The sequence below is a fragment of the Lissotriton helveticus genome, chromosome 6 (genome assembly GCF_964261635.1).
Source record: "Lissotriton helveticus chromosome 6, aLisHel1.1, whole genome shotgun sequence".
NCBI lineage: Eukaryota > Metazoa > Chordata > Amphibia > Caudata > Salamandridae > Lissotriton > Lissotriton helveticus.
Genome location: NC_136067.1, coordinates 1816763474 through 1816780479, shown reverse-complemented (window position 1 = coordinate 1816780479; position 17006 = coordinate 1816763474).

The window sequence follows — 17006 nt, the reverse complement described above, 5'->3', positions numbered from 1 at the left end:
GAGGGGTGATACCCCGAAACACGTGTCCAGGGATGGCGAAGACAGCGAAGATAGCAGAGAATCGAAAGAAGATGCATCGCGGAACACGTAACTACATTTACCATAGTCCTTAGGGGCGATACCGCTGGTGTGTGAGTAGTGTGCGACCCCACCCCCAATTGTAATGTTAAAGCTCCCTCGAGCAGTTGGATGACGAGCCTGGGACCCCGCACCTACGCGCCTGAGTGGTACTAAACCTGGCAGATATTTGGCAGCCACCGGCAACCCCAGAACACGGCCTATCCCAGCTGACGAGGGGTGATACCCTGAAACACGTGTCCAAGGATGGCGAAGACAGCGAAGATAGCCGAGAATCGAAAGAAGATGCATCGCGGAACACGTAACTACATTTACCATAGTCCTTATGGGCGATACCGCTGGTGTGTGAGTAGTGTGCGACCCCACCCCAATTGTAACACAACTAAGCTGACCGGTCTGCTCTGGACTTCAAAAGGCCCAGCAACACAGGTGGTGGTTCTGCAACTCTTTCGAGACCTGCACTGTCTTCTCACTGAGTTTGAGGCCAGTATCCCTCGTCGGAACCGCTGGAACAGCACCCCTATGCACCGCAGTGACTTGCAGTTGCCAAGGCTTGCTGACTCTCTTCTCCAAAGATATTCAGGCTCCAAAAAGCTCCAGCTTCTAGCATCTCTTCCTGCCAAGATCTTCGTCCTCACCACATCCTTTGCACAGTTGCCTTGCATCTTTAGTGAGCTGCTCAAGGTCCTCTTGTGACTCCTGTACCTTCAGCCTGTGGGTCTCCTTTAGGGTCTTCTTTAGCTCCAGTGGGGTCCCCTGCTTGCTTGAGGCCTGCTCTGACTCTCCTGCACTTGGTTAGTCCCTTGGACCTTGCTGGTCTCGGCACTGCACCTTCTTTTTTTCTCATCTGTTGCTGCTGCCAAGGCTTGCTGGTGCTCCCGCCAAACACCGACCCCCCTGGTTCTCGACTTCCAACATGGCACAGCTTGTGAACAGCTCCTGGTCTTCCACAGCTTCGCCTGGTCCTCTCAGCAGCAGCGAAAATTTCACCATCAACCCTCCTGCACCTTCTGCCATCGGTGGTCATTGGTCTTTTGTGACTCCTGGTCACTCCAAGGTGGCATAGACTCTGTCCCCTCAGCTTGCTGGTACTCCTATTCAAGAATTAACCCTTGGATTCCACCTGACTTTTTCACCTTCTTCCCCAGTGGCACGGCATCTTCACTGATGTCCTCCATTGTGGTGTACAGCGCATTTAATGTCACTTTGCACCTATGCACCAGGATTCCCTGGTGTAGGTATCCTGGTTCATGGGCTATGCGAGGGTGGGTTGACTCTCTAACCTTCCATATTCCACGGGGTTTCTTCAGGGTCCTCTGGGAAGGGTCCTTCTCCAAAACTGTGACTGCGTTTTCCCCATTCACATGCATTGAGCATGCAGCTGTGTTTCCACTCTGCACACTGCCTCCATGGGGTTCCTGGGTACTTACCTTGGGTGGTTCCTAGCTCTTCTAAGTCTTCTGGGCCATGTCTCGACTCCGGTCGCAGTTTGCATTTCACTTTATTAGTATATAGTTTGGTCTCCCCCTCGAGAACACTGTGTATTTGTGCTACTTACATGTTCTCCTTTTTAAATAATGTCTGTATTGTGTTTATATATCCGAATAGGAGATATACCAATGTTTTAGTGAGTGTGTATAATAAATATAACTATTTTTGTAACTACACTGTGTGGATCTTTTTTGTTTAACCTACACTACATGATTAGTACTTGTAGATCAAGCTGCTTAAAAGTCCTTCTGGACTAAACCTGAAGCCTGCTCTCCACAGCTACCACTTAGAGAACTTTCTTTTGTTGTCTAAGACTACTAAAATTGCCATAAGGGTTTTCTGGATTAGTGAATAGTGTTTCCCTTAAATAAGTGTGAAGCATATACCAAGCCAGCCTCCTACAATTAGCCTAATCCATTTTCTTTGCTTTCTGCTGATGACCTAGGTCTTCCTCATAACCAAGAGGACCATGCTCAAGGATAATTTCTAAATGCTGCCCAAAAGGGTTGGGGGGGATGGGAAGCTTTTTCTAAAGATAAGCAATAAAGCCCCTGTCCAAGCCTAAATCAAGCACTGGCAATATGGCTAACGTCTATTGAACTGTGAACATGGTAAGCCATGCTTGATGATGTGATAATCCGACTATAAGATGACTACACCAGTCATGCTTTAGTAACCCATTGGATCTTAACATGCTCCTTGTCAAACCTGCATACAATGTATCTTCTAGAAAAGAATATGTCTGAATTTGCCTAGTTCTATTTTAGCCACTTCTGTCCGCATTTACTTTACCATCCCACATCTGGTACAGCTGCTGCCCACCTCCTAACTTTCTACCATCATTTGCTTCTTGGCTTCTTGGCTCTATATGACGGTGACTGCTTTGTCACTGCTTTGTTCATGATGCCTTGTGTAAAACAAATCTCAAAAACAGCAGTCAAGCTCTTCCAGATGTAGCAGTTGCACTCAGAGTCTTGGTAATTAATGACTATCAACCTCATAACTAAGCATTGGCATATTTATGTATGACAAGATAAACAAGCAAATAACATTAGATTGACTTGCAAACATTAACACGCCCTCTCTGTGATCTTGCTCATACCATAACAAACGTATAGTCAAGTTATCCAATGTTCTGTTCCAGTTGTATCAAAAGGAATACTTGTTATTCAAGAGTATCTGCTATTGTTTTTATTCTCTGGTATCCTGATTTTGAGGGGCAGTTGTGAAGATGTATGAGGCTTAGTGTGCTACAGAATAGGCATGGATCTGGCTCGAGGGACCTCTACTAAATTGATAGATTCGCACAGCATGCATCAGAGAAGTTCCCCAAACCCAAAGTGAATGCCACATTTGTCTGAGAGTTTTTATGCATGTTTTTATTCTTTTAAACCTATTGTCTTTGGCAGACTCAGAGTATAAAAAAGTAATCTAAGAGGGCCAGGCGTGCTGTACGCACACCCATTGCCAAAGCTGATAGTCTGGCTTGAGTTCTCAATTAGAAGATGGAGCTATTGTCTTTGAATCGAAAAAATTAAAGCTATCAACTTTGCTAGTTATTATTACAGGTGAAATGGCAGATAGTGAAAGTTTTTACAAATTTCTTGTATTTCATATTTATTACGCACTTTGTCTACGGGGGCATCTTGGCACAAAGGAATCGTTTTGACGGTAAATAAATTAGTTCTGGGAGAGGTAGGATTTTAATGCAGTTTGTGAATGGCAAATACATTTTTTTGACAGGGAGTCTGCCTACAGCGACACTGTAAACTTTCCCCCATACAGTAGATGAAAGTAATGATCCCCAGGAGTGCACACTACGCATAGGAGAATACCTCTGGAAGGTAGAAGGATGACGTTGCCTGGTAAAGTGTCAGTGGTAGTCATTTATTTTGAATAGGAAGGTAAAGAGGGAGCCAGCGAATGGAAGTAAAGGTAGATGTAGGCTACATTTATTCAGGCTTGTTTACCGGGTAGCTAGTTTTATTGAGGAGACCACACATTTGGCTACATAACTGAGCCTGTGCTAAAGGCTTAAATCACTAGGGTCCGATTCAGAAGGTCTTTTGTGCCTGTGAGTTCCGTCTACAGATCTGTGCTCATACATTAATGTCAGAGTGGACATGTATTTACTCTTGTCCTAAAGCTTAGCCAGCCTGCAATCTTTACACTAAAAAGCAGAGGTAAGTGTGGGAATATGAAGATTAGGCATACACAACTCTGTAAGCTCCAACAATATTAGAATGCTGGTCAAATATGACAGAAAAAGCCCTTAACTAAAGGTCATTGGCCTGTGAAAACACAAGTGTGCCTTCAAAGCTGAACAAATGCTGTGTGTAACAGGAAATATTTTGATTCTAAAAAGCAATCCAAATAAAAATATGTTGTGTTTGAATGTCAATAGATAGATATTAGTCTGCAAATCAACTGAAGTAAAGGGTTTCAGAGACCTACTATTGTGTGTCAGCTTTTCTTTTGCTGATACCCACTGCCTTTAATGGAAAACTGTTTCAAAATGAATGACTATGAAGCAAGTTCATTGTATTTTTTTACTGTCGCAAGGTCTCAGGTTCATTAATGGACTGAATGGGTGACTGATCCACTGACTTCCATTTGCCCTCCTTTTCATTACTTTAAGTAACAAAGACCCTGTCTTATGGCTGCTCTTTGAAGCAGAAAGTCTCTGAAACGTATCTATGATTATAAAGAAACGACACATTGTCTTAAGTTTCTTCCTTGCAGCTTACCATGTTCTGAGCAACTTTGTAACCGATTTACTGTGGGGAAAGAAAATACAGACACAAACACTTTTCATTCATTCTTTCCTACGTCATTTAAAAAATATACACAGGTGTTTGTCCAAATACAGTTGTACACCATAACTTAAATATAGTTGTACAAATATAACAGGGTATACGATTGTTAGTGTCTCTTTCATTTTACCAATAGAAAGAATAGAAGATAAAAACTAAGGGACTCATTCATGAAGAAGTCACGCAGTGAAGCAAGTCGCCATGCTGCACTGCACTGTGTAAAACAAAAAAGTGATGGACGGAATGCTGGACAATGCAAACATTCATCCCCAGTCACAAGGATCTGGGTTACATCCATCATTCTTTTGCTCACTACACCACCCCAGTTTGGACCCAGCCATATGCAAATCAGTTGACCCTGTTCCTTGTGGAATCAGGCTATCCTGGCTGAAGAGGGGTGAAACCCCGAAACCGGTCCTAGGATGCTTGCTTCCGGTCCAGGGAGGACCTGGCTTGGCAGTTCGGGCTGGACTGTTCCCATGAGGCACAGGGTCAGGACTGATTTGCATATGGCCAGGTCTAAACTGAGGTGGCATGGTGAGCAAAAGAATGATGGATTTAACCCAGATCTCTCAACTGGGGGGGGGGGGTGAATGTTTTAATTTGTTCTGCATTCCGTCCATCAATTGTGTGTCTTTTGCTTTCTCGCCCTGAGTGCGCCAGGTATGCCCAGACGTGGGTCCTGGGCTCACTGTACCAATGGAATCAAGCTATCTTGGCTAAAGAGGGGTGAAACCCCGAAACCAGTCCTACGATGCTTGTTTCCAGTCCAAGGAGGACCTGGCTTGGCAGTTCGGGTTGGACTCTTCCCATGAGGCACAGGGTCAAGACTGATTTGCATATGGCCAGTTCTAAACTGGGGTGGCATGGTGAGCAAAAGAATGATGGATTTAACCCAGATCTCTTGACTGGGGGTGAATGTTTTGATTTGTTCTGCATTCCGTCCATCAATTATTTGTCTTTTGCGCTGCACTGTGTGACAGGGAAAAAGTGGGAGTGCGATGTATTTAGGGCAATAGGGTGCATTACTGTCCTTTTCCATGCGCTCGCACCCTTTTGACTGCAAATCGTCAACTCATGCACCAGTGCACCATAGTGCAAGGGTGCCTGTGTTGCATGAAGGATTGTTTTTGTGCAGGAAGGGACACCTCCCTGCACAAAAACAATTGTAGGAGGCAAATTCCTCTTTCAATGTGTGCTGCAGATTGCAGTACACATAAAAAGAAGAAGAAACTGAGAGTAATAGAGATATTTCTCCTCCTTACGCCTTCCCAGGGAAGGCATACGATTTTAGTGCAGTCTCAGGTTTACATGTTCTTGTAAATCTGGGAATGCATCAAAATCAATGGGAGTTGCATGGGAACACCCATGCAATACCATGGAATGCCTTCCCAGGGCAGAGTAACGCAAGGCAGCCATTTGCACCGTGTTGCGTTAATCCAGATTTATGAAGCCACTTAGAGCCACACAAAGTGGCTTCGCATAACTTCATGAATCTAACTTTGAGGTTTGCATGGCACATGTATCACGTTGCTTGGTGAAAACAAGATGCAAGCCTCGCCTAAATATGAACCTAAATGCAAAGGTCAGGATAACTTATCCAATATTGAGACATTGGGCATTATCATGTGCCAAATCTCACATCATCTCTGTCAAACATAAAGTTTCTTTATGGAAAGGAGAGAGGAATAGAGAAACGTTCTGACATATGCCAATATTTGTTGATTTAATGTTCTTGATTTGACACATGAGGTGTATTGCTGATTGTGTAATACTGTATGGAACGGGGCTGAGGAGGTGGTAAAACCTCACAAGCATTTGGTTCTTATTGGAAGCTTTCAGTTTATTGCTTGCCACTGGAGAAAAGCTCAAATGTTGTTGAGTTCCGTAACCAGTAGAGCACAGACGTCACACTTGAGTGCATTCGGGGTCCACTGCATTTTGCTGGTTCAGCCTTTTCTTTCTTAAAGGGTCATAGTCAGTGCTGTAGGAGATTTTTGAACCCTAGACTTGTTTACTTCATATGACTTTAGATCCTATTAAGAGTACTCTGTTAACTCAATGGGGAGATACTTGGGATCGAATTAACTATTCTGAACTGTATCTCCCCTTGAGTTAATGGGAATCATGAGTTAATCTACTCCCAAAACTGGAATAAACTGCTTGACCCAGAATTAGTGTGTCCTTTTGTGGCAGTTTTGCCCAATTCCAGGAAATGTAATGCTCCATTTACTACCAGTTCTAAGCAGGTTGTAAGTGCGAGAAGTGGGCACAGCAGGATTCTGTTCAGGGGTCTTGGGGAGGGTAGTGGGTCTTGGGTTGTTGCCAGGAGCACTGTACAAAACCTTTGATGTTTAACAAGCTGGTGAGGAGGAGCCAGGCATAACCTCTGCTCATTGCAGGTCCAAAGCAACTGGGCCTGGTGTTCCCACACCTAGTAATCTCAGGTGCAGGAACACAGAGCCACTCGGAATTGGCTAGAGCAGCATCACCATAGGGATACCACTCCAGCAACTACTTTACGCCAATGACCTCTAAATGATCTACTGAGTGGAAAAGTGTTAGTGAGAATGATGGGGAAGGAGCAGGACTTCATTTATTGTTGGTTCAGAAGAGAATGATTGATGTCTCTGGAAAACACAGTAATAGAAAATCTGCATTACCTCCCAGTTCCACTTCATTCAGCTGCGTTTTCTGCACAGGGTCTCTCACACCAGGGAAAGTCTGTGCAGAAGGGGCCTCATAGCTTCTGTCAACAGTTTGTGGTGCCAATCCTCAGCAAGAGATTCCCTACACACTGTCTGAGATTTTGCTATTCTGGCTCCTTTCTGAAGTGGGTTCTTTGATTGCTTGGCGGGGGTCCTTTGCCTCTCTGTGCCTTACACATCTTGGTGTACCTTGCTTTATAGTTCTGATGACGTTGATGGTAGTAGATACTGTCTTGCACTTTTGTGGTTGGAGCTGCACATTGCTAAATGCGACATAGCGAGATCCTGGAAAGGGGTTTTGCGTTCCCTCCTTGGAGGTTTGGAAGGAAGGGATGGATCATTGCCTAGGCCTTGGATGCCCTGTATACATCACTAGGGGCTGTCCTAAGAAGTATTATAAGATTTAGGAATTTGGGCGAGGTATTGTGGGATACACTTCGAGCCATGTTCGCAGGATGCGTTCTCCATGGAAGCAGAGGTCAGGTCTTTTGTCACTTGAGTGCTATATGGGATGGGGGAATGTAGGGGGAGAATTGAAGTGGGGCATGCTTGTTTTGTTTTGCTGTTATGTCTATTTTCAAGATTTATGTTGAAAGTTGGTGTTTCATGGTTGCTGGCTTTTCTTTTTTTTGTCCTTATCTGTTTTCTTTGTTCTTTTTGTTACAATGGTGGTGGTTGCTATTGGCCTGCATGCCAGAACTGCTATCTTGCTCATTTCTGTGATGTATTTTTTGTGGATTTAGTTCTGTACTGTGCCACCTTTTCTTCAAAAACCCAATAAAAATGTTGTGCAAAAAAATAGAAAAAAGATTGGAAAAATGGGGTTGCTGTGTTTTGCTTCTTGTGGTATTTTCAAGCCAGGAGTGTTCAAGGCCTCCTGTTAGAAACGTTTTGCAAATATTTGGAGCTTCTTTCCATCTGATGTCCCTATCCACCTATTCTGCTGTCTTTTACAGTTCCAGAGCCCAGCTGCCTCCTTCCTCAAGAGGGGACTGCAAAGAGCACAAAATCAGCTCTTATGTCTGGGCTCATGGCAGTCTCTCTGGACTGGGGTCTTCAGTAGCACTCCATGGCTATCAAGGCAGGGGGAACTGCCTGCCTTAATTTCCCCTGCCCCAAAGAACCACAGCCTCCTGGCTATTCGCAAAACAACTGTATGTTGAGGAGGATTCTGGGTTTCCCCCTCCACCAGGCATACCCACCACAGGATCAGTCCACTGATGTCCAAGAGAAGCCTGTCCTTCTGTCTCCCCAGCAACGCTACATTTTACTGTCTCTCAGAGGGAGTGAGATGGTAAGTAAACTAGTCCCGGACACAAAAGTCCAACAGAGTCCAAGAAAGTACAGGCCAAAAGTGTCCATATAGGGGCTTGTCCACATAGGATTAATCATGCCTCTTTTTATGCTGTATTCTGCTCATAGTTCCTTGATTATGCAGGGGTTGAAAGGGGTGGTGAAGTGTTGTAGAAAGTGGAAATCTCTGCCCAATCCAAAGGTGTCATGTCATCCCTCCAGCCCTGACAGAGACTTTCTAGGAGCAGCCACCTGGCAAGTCAACTCTATTGCACATCATGAAGGATTTGTTTGAAGATGGTAAAATCAATATGTGGCTTGTAACAGCTTTCTTCTGTTCCCTAGCCAGTGAACTGTCACTGCAAACGTGTTCCTTCTCTCCAAGACTTCAAAAAGAAGCCCATGCTGTGACAGGTGCAGAGGTCTGCCTGGCTCCCTTTGTTCCTGTGTAATAGCCATGCCCTGGCTTTGTCAGTGCAAGTTAATTAGCACATACAGAATTCACCTACACCTTCACCTCTACCAGTAGAATGATTAATCCCCTCAAGATGGTCTGTTGTCTGGAGGAGGCCTTACCCTGCTCCCAGACCAACAGATTAATTAACTAGGCCTAGCAGGGCAATTAAAAGCTTGAATTCCATCTGACACAAAAAAGTACTGCAAAATCTAAAGTGTATGACAGAGTGAAAATATTAATTATAAACAAGAAAGGGAGTGAAGAGGTTCAGTAAGTTGTGGACTCACCCTCAGTAAATCTTGAAAAAACGAAGAAAGTCCACCCTCTACTACTAGAATGATGCTATCCTTCCTAGATCAGTTCTATGGTGTGTTATAGAAACCTGTTAGTTTTCTTAAAGATGTATAGGAAAACACGTTTTGTTAAAATAACCCTCACCCACGAAAAGGTCCCTTGGTGGCATGCTTCATCATTGGGTTCTTCCCGCCCGCTGCGGGATGGGGCGTGCTGCGACTGACGAAGACGTGGGAGCACTTGTTAGTGAGTTGATACTAAGTGTAATGTGAGAGTGGAAGAGTCAAAGTGAATATAGTGAGATTAATAAATACCTGGCTGAGTGGAAACTAAAATGTAATACTCCCTATAGCTGGTATTAGTAAAAGAGGGGAGTGGAGTATGCATGCTATAATGGGCTACTACCCCGCTAGTCAACATGTTTCAAAGCCATCCACAACATTTAAACATCATGGCAAATGAGCACAGACGCTTACTATACAAATAGCTACTGTTGAAAGAAGTGCCACTTAATGTCGGCCATTTTGAGAAGTTGTCTTTCTACCGGCTCGTGGCACACATTCCTTGTTCAATGGAGCCACGGGGAGGCATTGCTAGGGTGAGAGAGCAGCTTTGACAACGTGAGTACAGTGCAGCTGATACCCTTAGGCAACGAGCAATTTAGATAACAAGGTATCGTTTTTCAACAAAAGCATCATTTCTGATTGCGTGAACACTTTGTCTCCCACAGTGTGTGATACAAGCGCTCTTCTTCCCTTCCTGTGAAAGAGCTCATGGGGCTATAGTTTGGCTAAAAAGTGTATGTTAACTCTGCTTTACATTTTTCTTTGCACTTCTGTTTCATAGAGTATCTCACCAGGCATCGCAGTATATTTTTCCGGCATATAGACAACTGAGATGCAACAAGAGTACTAGACATGGGTTTAAATACTATGTATACGGATTACTATATAGTGTGTGTTTTATTTTCTTTGTTTTTTGTCTTGTATTGTGTTGTACGTCACAATCATGGGCAGCATGGCACCCACTTGAATTATGAGTTGTTGTGCACAAGTGAAAAATATATAATTGAGTAGACCTTTCACAAGTTTGGTGTCGAGGTCTTGCAATTATAATATCGCTGCATTAACAAGGTTTTTTCTATCCTTCCAGATTAACTCACATGATTATACCAATTGGGAATTGTATAAGTGCATGTTTTTAATATGCACACAAAACCTTCAGCATTGAAAAGGCAGACCACATTGTTGTTTCCTTCCTAGAGTGGTGCAGGGATCACTTTTCTGATCCTGAAGAGAAGCCAGGGGATGGCTTCGAAACATGTAGACTAGGGAGGTAGTAGCCCATTACAGCATATATCCTCTACTCCCTTTTTTTACTAATACCAGCTATAGGGAGTATTAACTATTAGTTTCCACTCAGCCAGGTATGTTTTAATCTCACTATATTCACTTTGACTCTTCCACTCTCACATTACACATAGTATCACCTCACTAACAAGTGCTCCTACGTCTTCGTTGGTCGCAGCACGCCCGTCCTGCAGCGGTGCGGGAAGAACCTGATGATGAAGCATGCTACCAAGGTACTTTTTGGTGGGTAAGTGTTTTTTTAACAAAACACTGTGTTTTCCTATACATCTTTAGGAAAACGAACAGTTTTCTATAACACACCATAGAACTGATCTAGAAACGATAGCATCATTCTAGTAGTAGATGGTGGACTTTCTTTGTTTTTTCAAGAGTGAAAATATTGCCAGATTGATCTCAAATTTGCACTCAGAATCTATTTAGACGCCAAAATAGACTTTCATTATCCCTCCTTTATAATGAGTGAATGCCATATTAAAATGCTGGCACAGCTTTCAGCTAGAATATGAACACAGTAAAGGTCCACAGACTCACTGTAAGCACTGCTTACCATACTCAAAGAAAAAATAAATGGGGACTTTTTTCAGGCTACCACAGTCCAGAGACTAGGCTGTGTTTGTGTAGGTGTTTGTGTGTAACCAGTGAAGAGCCTATTATTCCAGTAATGCAGCAGCTGACCTTCTTTTAAAATTGACACTGGTGGTTAGCACTCAAGCCCTTTTTCTGGAAGGTTATAGTGAATGAGACTCAATAAGTGAAAACCGCTCACAGCAGAGAGCCCAAAAAAATCCATAATCTCTAAATCTTTTGTTGTTTAAGCATATGAGAACCCACTACTTCAGAAGTGGTAATTGCAATAAATTCTATTTACAGTACTTTGAAATATCACAAAAGTTGTACATAGAACGATATGAAAACAAGTTATAATTATTATTGTTATTATTTGTGTCATGTGATACTACCTTGGTGGAAATAGAGCAGGCAGTTTTCGCAGATGTATGGACTAAGAGCATCTTGAATGACCTATAAATCAAGGTGTGATGGACCATGTTGGGTGTAGGACGAAATGTACAACTATCCATCTGCAAGAATTCATTGGCCTTTTCTCTGAGAAGCCTTTAGGTAGGTGTACTTAAACCAGAACCCTCAAAAATTATCCAATTACTGGTTGCTGGTTAAAAGGTAGTCTAAAATATAAAATTAACATCTTCAACCATTCATATTACTGATAACAAAACTGAGAGTATACATCTTTAGAGTATAGGCCAGTTCAGCAGAATTGTGCTATGCTTTTGAGATTATTGAATTAGGTGTTATAGAAAGAGCAGTCGTGGTTTCTCTGCTAATGCGGAGGAGTGTCGCGCCACTGCTCTGTGAGCAGTGTAAAAAAGAAAATGAAAATGATAATAATTATTCTATTATCATTTTCGTTTTCCTTCCTGCTTGGGTCCGGAGAGGGGCGGCTGGGGTTGGGCAGTGCAGGGGGCTGTGGAATGAGTGTTAAGCACACTCCCTAAGTGTGCATGACTGCTTGGTCGGCCCTCTTGGGCCGGCCAAACCATCCTGCACACTTTGCATCCTCCCCACAGGGATGCATTCCAAAGCCTAGTGAGGAACATGCAAAGCCTCCAAGCCCGTGTCTGAGCACTGATCCACAGTGCTCAGACCAATCACAGTGCTGCCTTAGCAGCGTTGTGATAGGACAGGGGCTTCTGGGAGGCTTGGAGCTTCCTGTTTGGCACGGAGGAGATGAATCAGAGGTGGTAGCTCCCGGCAGCATTCAGATAAGAATAGGCTAAAACTGGCAAGAAGAAGAGATGATGTGGTAATTTATAGATTAGGAGTGCTGCTGACAGATTCTGATTTTGGTATTCACAACCTTGGCATCAAGTTAAGCCCAACAAGGTGGGAATTAGTGGCTATCTGACAGAGGGTAACAGACTTTGTTCAAGAGGTAAAGCTTTGAAGGGGAGAGGAGTTGGCCTAACGGCTAGGGCGCTGGACCTCGGACCTGGGGATCTGGGTTCGAGTCTCGGTACGATGCCAAAAACTTCCTGTGATTCTGGGAAAATCACTTAATCTCCCCGTGCCTAAAATGAATGCGTGTCCTCATGTAATGTAACTGGTGCTATGTACAGCGCTCTGATATCTGATTCAGTTCGGGTCTAGTTCGCGCTATATAAAACTCTGAAAAAAAAAGAAGCAATCAGAGATTTTCCTCAGGATGTAATGAAGACATGGTAAAACTTGAGAGAATAGTGTGCATGCCGAATAATCCCTTATTTTGGGTGCATATATCAACCTTATCTTCATTCTGCCATTGTGAAGAGAGACAATACTTCAGGAATTGCAGCTGACAGTCTGAGTGCTCTGACTATTCTGGGATACAATTCTTTGCATCATTACTCTGAGGCAATTGTGGTATCACAAAAACCTCACCAGTGCAATGTAAAATTATTTACAAGTTCATTAGATGGAGATGGTGGCACAAAAGATAAGATGTGGGGATTTTATACTGTAATGATTTTATATTGTGTTCTTTTATTGACATGGATCAAAGTGTGTGCTCTTTTATTGACATGGGTCAAAGTGATTATTGCAGAGCGGTTCTTTTGAAATTTAGATCATCACAAGACAATATATGGAATTCTTTCAGAAACAATTCTGCACATCACACCACAAATAGTCTCATCATCCAGTGCGTGGCACTTGGCAACTATCAGCCAGATTCATCAATGTCCAAATCTGCGATTTCTAAATTGCGAGAAAAAGCGAATCGCAATTAAGAAATCGCAGAATGGCATTCATGAATATTTGCGCGAAAAAAAAGCTATTCGCAATCGGCCGCAATCGCCGATTGCGAGTCCCCGAAAATCGGTAAATATTCGCATAATCGGCCGATATCCGTGTTGAAATTGCGATTTTGCAATTACCGATATCGCAAATTGCGATCTCGCTAACTGCGAGATCGCAAAAACGGGAAGTCGCATCCTGAGCACAGTGATGACATCACAACCAGGAAGTAGGCAGGTTCCACCCTCATTCAGCAGTGAGAGCCTGAACTGGAAGCATCATCATCAGAGGTCCCCTCCAGTGTGCCTACAGGAGTAAACTAGACACCCCAGTGGCAAGCATGTCTGAGGAAGCTGCAGCTGGATCTTCCAGTTGGAGAAAGAGGAAAATTAAATTTTCAGAGCAATAGCTCGAATTTTTAATTGAAGGAGTCTGCAAGGACTACAATCGGCTCTTCGGTAAAGGTTCCAGAAGGGTGCCTGAGGCCGATAAAAGGCGGCTATGGTTGCGCATCCGCGCTAAAGTAAACTCTGTGGGGGTGACCCAGCGCTCCGTGGACGAGCTAAAAAAACGCTGGTATGACCTCAGAGGGCGGTCAAAGGAGAAGATTGCAGAGAGGCTGGGGGAGCGTGTGGCGACAGGTGGAGGGGAGCCCACTGTCCCACCGAATACACCACTGGAGGACCGAGTGGAGGACACCATAAATTCGCAGGCATGCGTGGGTGTGACACAGCTGGACTCCTCCCGACCCACCCAAGACACACCAGGTAAGTGCCATGCGACTGCGACCCCCTGTCCCCTAACAATGTCCATGACTCCAGAGCATCCCATATCAAACCCCAGTCATGCAGCCAAAGCACACCACTAAAGCGCTATTGCATTGTGGGACATGTAGTCTGACCACAATTACCATCTTGCCCCATTAAGCCAGACATGTTTAGTGAGAGTCAATCCTGCAGCGAGTCAGGGAATGGTAGTCTACATGCATTTAGGAAGCCTAAATGTGTAAGAAACATGTCACTAATCAACGTCCACTTTACATCACAGGTGGCGTAGAAGTCCCCAGCACAGACAGCGATGGCCTGGTAATTGAGGACATCACGGAGGACACAGAGGGAGACACAAATCTATCCCCACAGCCCGGACCATCAGGGCAAGCTGCCGCACCAGCGGTCATTACACCACCTGCCCCTGTGGCCAGTGCCACCCCTGGGCCACCACGCGCTGCAGTAGCACTGCCCGTTACACAACCACCAGTGGGGCTTGCAACACCAGCAGCAGTTCGCCAACCAACCCGCCGCCCTGCGGCTGTGAGGAGCCAGTCCAGCGGACTGGTGAGGGATCAGTGCACTAACAATTCCCGTGCTGGCAGGGGACAAAACGTGCGACCAGGTGGGCTCTCCATTGAGCGCCGTATGCTACATGTGCATCAGACCCAGGCCCGTCATCTCGGGGCTATCCACCTCCAACTGGACAAGACCGCCCGAAATGTAGCACAAATGTCAGACCGCATGGAGAGGATGACAGCTGCTATGGAGGCCAACACACAGGCCATGAACAGGCAGCGGGATCTCAACCGCCGCAGACACCGCCAACTGCTGACCCGCCTGTCAGCATACACGCGGTCCAACTACATAATTGGGAACGCGACCTCCCAGCTCTCGCGACGCTCCTTGGCCATGCAGGTCCAAATGGTCCAGTGCTGCCAGGACGTCCGAGAGCTCTGGAGCATGTATCAACAGCAGTGCAGGGCATGGGGGCTAACGACACAAGTGAGGCTACATCCAGCCATAGCAGCCAGTCCATTCCACCGGTGGTAGCACCCCGCCGCAGCAGCAGGCCCTCTGCTGCCTCACGGCCTAATCAGGAGGAGGATGGAGAAAGGAGGCTGGGAGCATCTGCCCGGAGGCGGCATTGAACAATATAACATTAACATGAGGGACCATGCTGCTGCTACAAGCATGCCCTCCTGAAGAACAGACATATGACGCAATATGTCATTCATGTACCAGTTTGCAGAATGCCCAGTTTATTGTGCTGTAACAATTACAAATATTCTGACTAACTTAATCTGACTCATGTCATTATTAATGTTGTCATGCATGAATTAAGTAATGGGTGTGGGGAGTGGGTGCACTAGAAATAGTTCATGCAGATTTGGTTGCGGCAAATGTGTCCTTCTGCAGGATTGTCGCCGCGTGCGTGACGCACATGTGCAGGTGGTCGGTTGTCCCCTTCTGACTCACTGCCAGAGATGTCTACAGGTATCCTGCGCTTGGTAGCAATGTTGTGGAGGATTGCACACACGGCCACGATGCGGCAGCAGACCTCTGGCTCGTATTTGATGGCCCCACCAGTCTTGTGCAGTATGCGGAATCTGCTCTTCAAAAGGCCAAATGTCCTCTCAATGCAATTTCTTGTGCGTATGTGTGCTGCATTGTAACGCCGTTACTGTGGTGTTGCAGGGTTGAGATATGGTGTGAGGAGGTACTCACGGAGAGCGTAGCCGCTGTCACCTGAATAATAGGAGCAGAGGGTGAGTGCCTGTGCGGCGCAGCTACATTATCACAGTGTAATATTGTGGGGCATGTGTACTTACCCAGTCGGTGTCCTTCACCAAAGTCTCCCCTGGCCAGTCGTGTGTGAATGCCACTGTGCCGGAATATGAAGGAGTCATGTGTGCTCCCCGGGTACTGTGCCACTATGTCTGTGCTGATTGTCTTTGCATTGCACACCATCTGGATATTGAGGGAGTGGTAGGACTTGCGGTAGCGATACATGTATTCCGTTTGTGCTGGTGGGCAGATGTGGATGTGGGTACAGTCAATGCATCCTATTTTATGTGGAAATTGTGCTACATTGTAAAATTGCAGCTTGGTGTCATTCAAGTCCTGTTGGCTGGTGGGGAATGAGATGTAGTGGTGTAGCCGGGTCAGCATGGCCTCCAGGAAACTCCTTAGGCAGCGAGACATGGTGGGCTGGGATATCCCCCCTGCGACAGTGACTATCCCCTGGAAGCTTCCGGAGGCCAGTAGGTGCAGGCTGCACAATACCTGAACATGGGTGGGAACGGCATTGGTCCTCCTTGTTGGGTGCTGCATCAGGGGGTCTAGGTCCCGGATCAGCTTGATGATCATTGCCCCATTTAGGCGGTACTTCGCGTAAATTTGCTCCCTGGTTTGGCCCAGAATGGTGACCCGCACACGGAATATCCGCTCCTGGATCCTACGTCTGTTCCGTGGTGCTCGCCGTAGCCTTCGCCGCCTGACCACCATGTAGAATCCTGGCATTGTGAGAGTCCTCAGGCTCCAGCTGCATGTCCTTAAGTGTGTTTGGTCAGGCCTGCACCTGTTTGTAGTTTGCAAACGTTTTTTTGAAAAAAAAAAATGTTTTCCTTACTGGTTACCACCTGGTTTGGGTTCTCCTTAAATTGCGCGGCGCAAATTGCGATTTTTTTGTTTTTTTGCAATATGCGAATTTTCTTGAATGGCGATTGCGATTATTTTGCGAGTTCGCAAATGAATTCGCAGAATCCATGGTTTCTCGCTATTTCAGAATCGCTAATGGGCTTGTTCCAGGATTCTGCGAATTTATTTGCGGACTCGCAAAATTTATGTTGCGAATTCACTATTTTGGATTTTTCACTATCATGAATCCCTTTCTTTGAAATTGCGATCGCAATTGCTAATTCGCAGCTATTGCAATCACAATT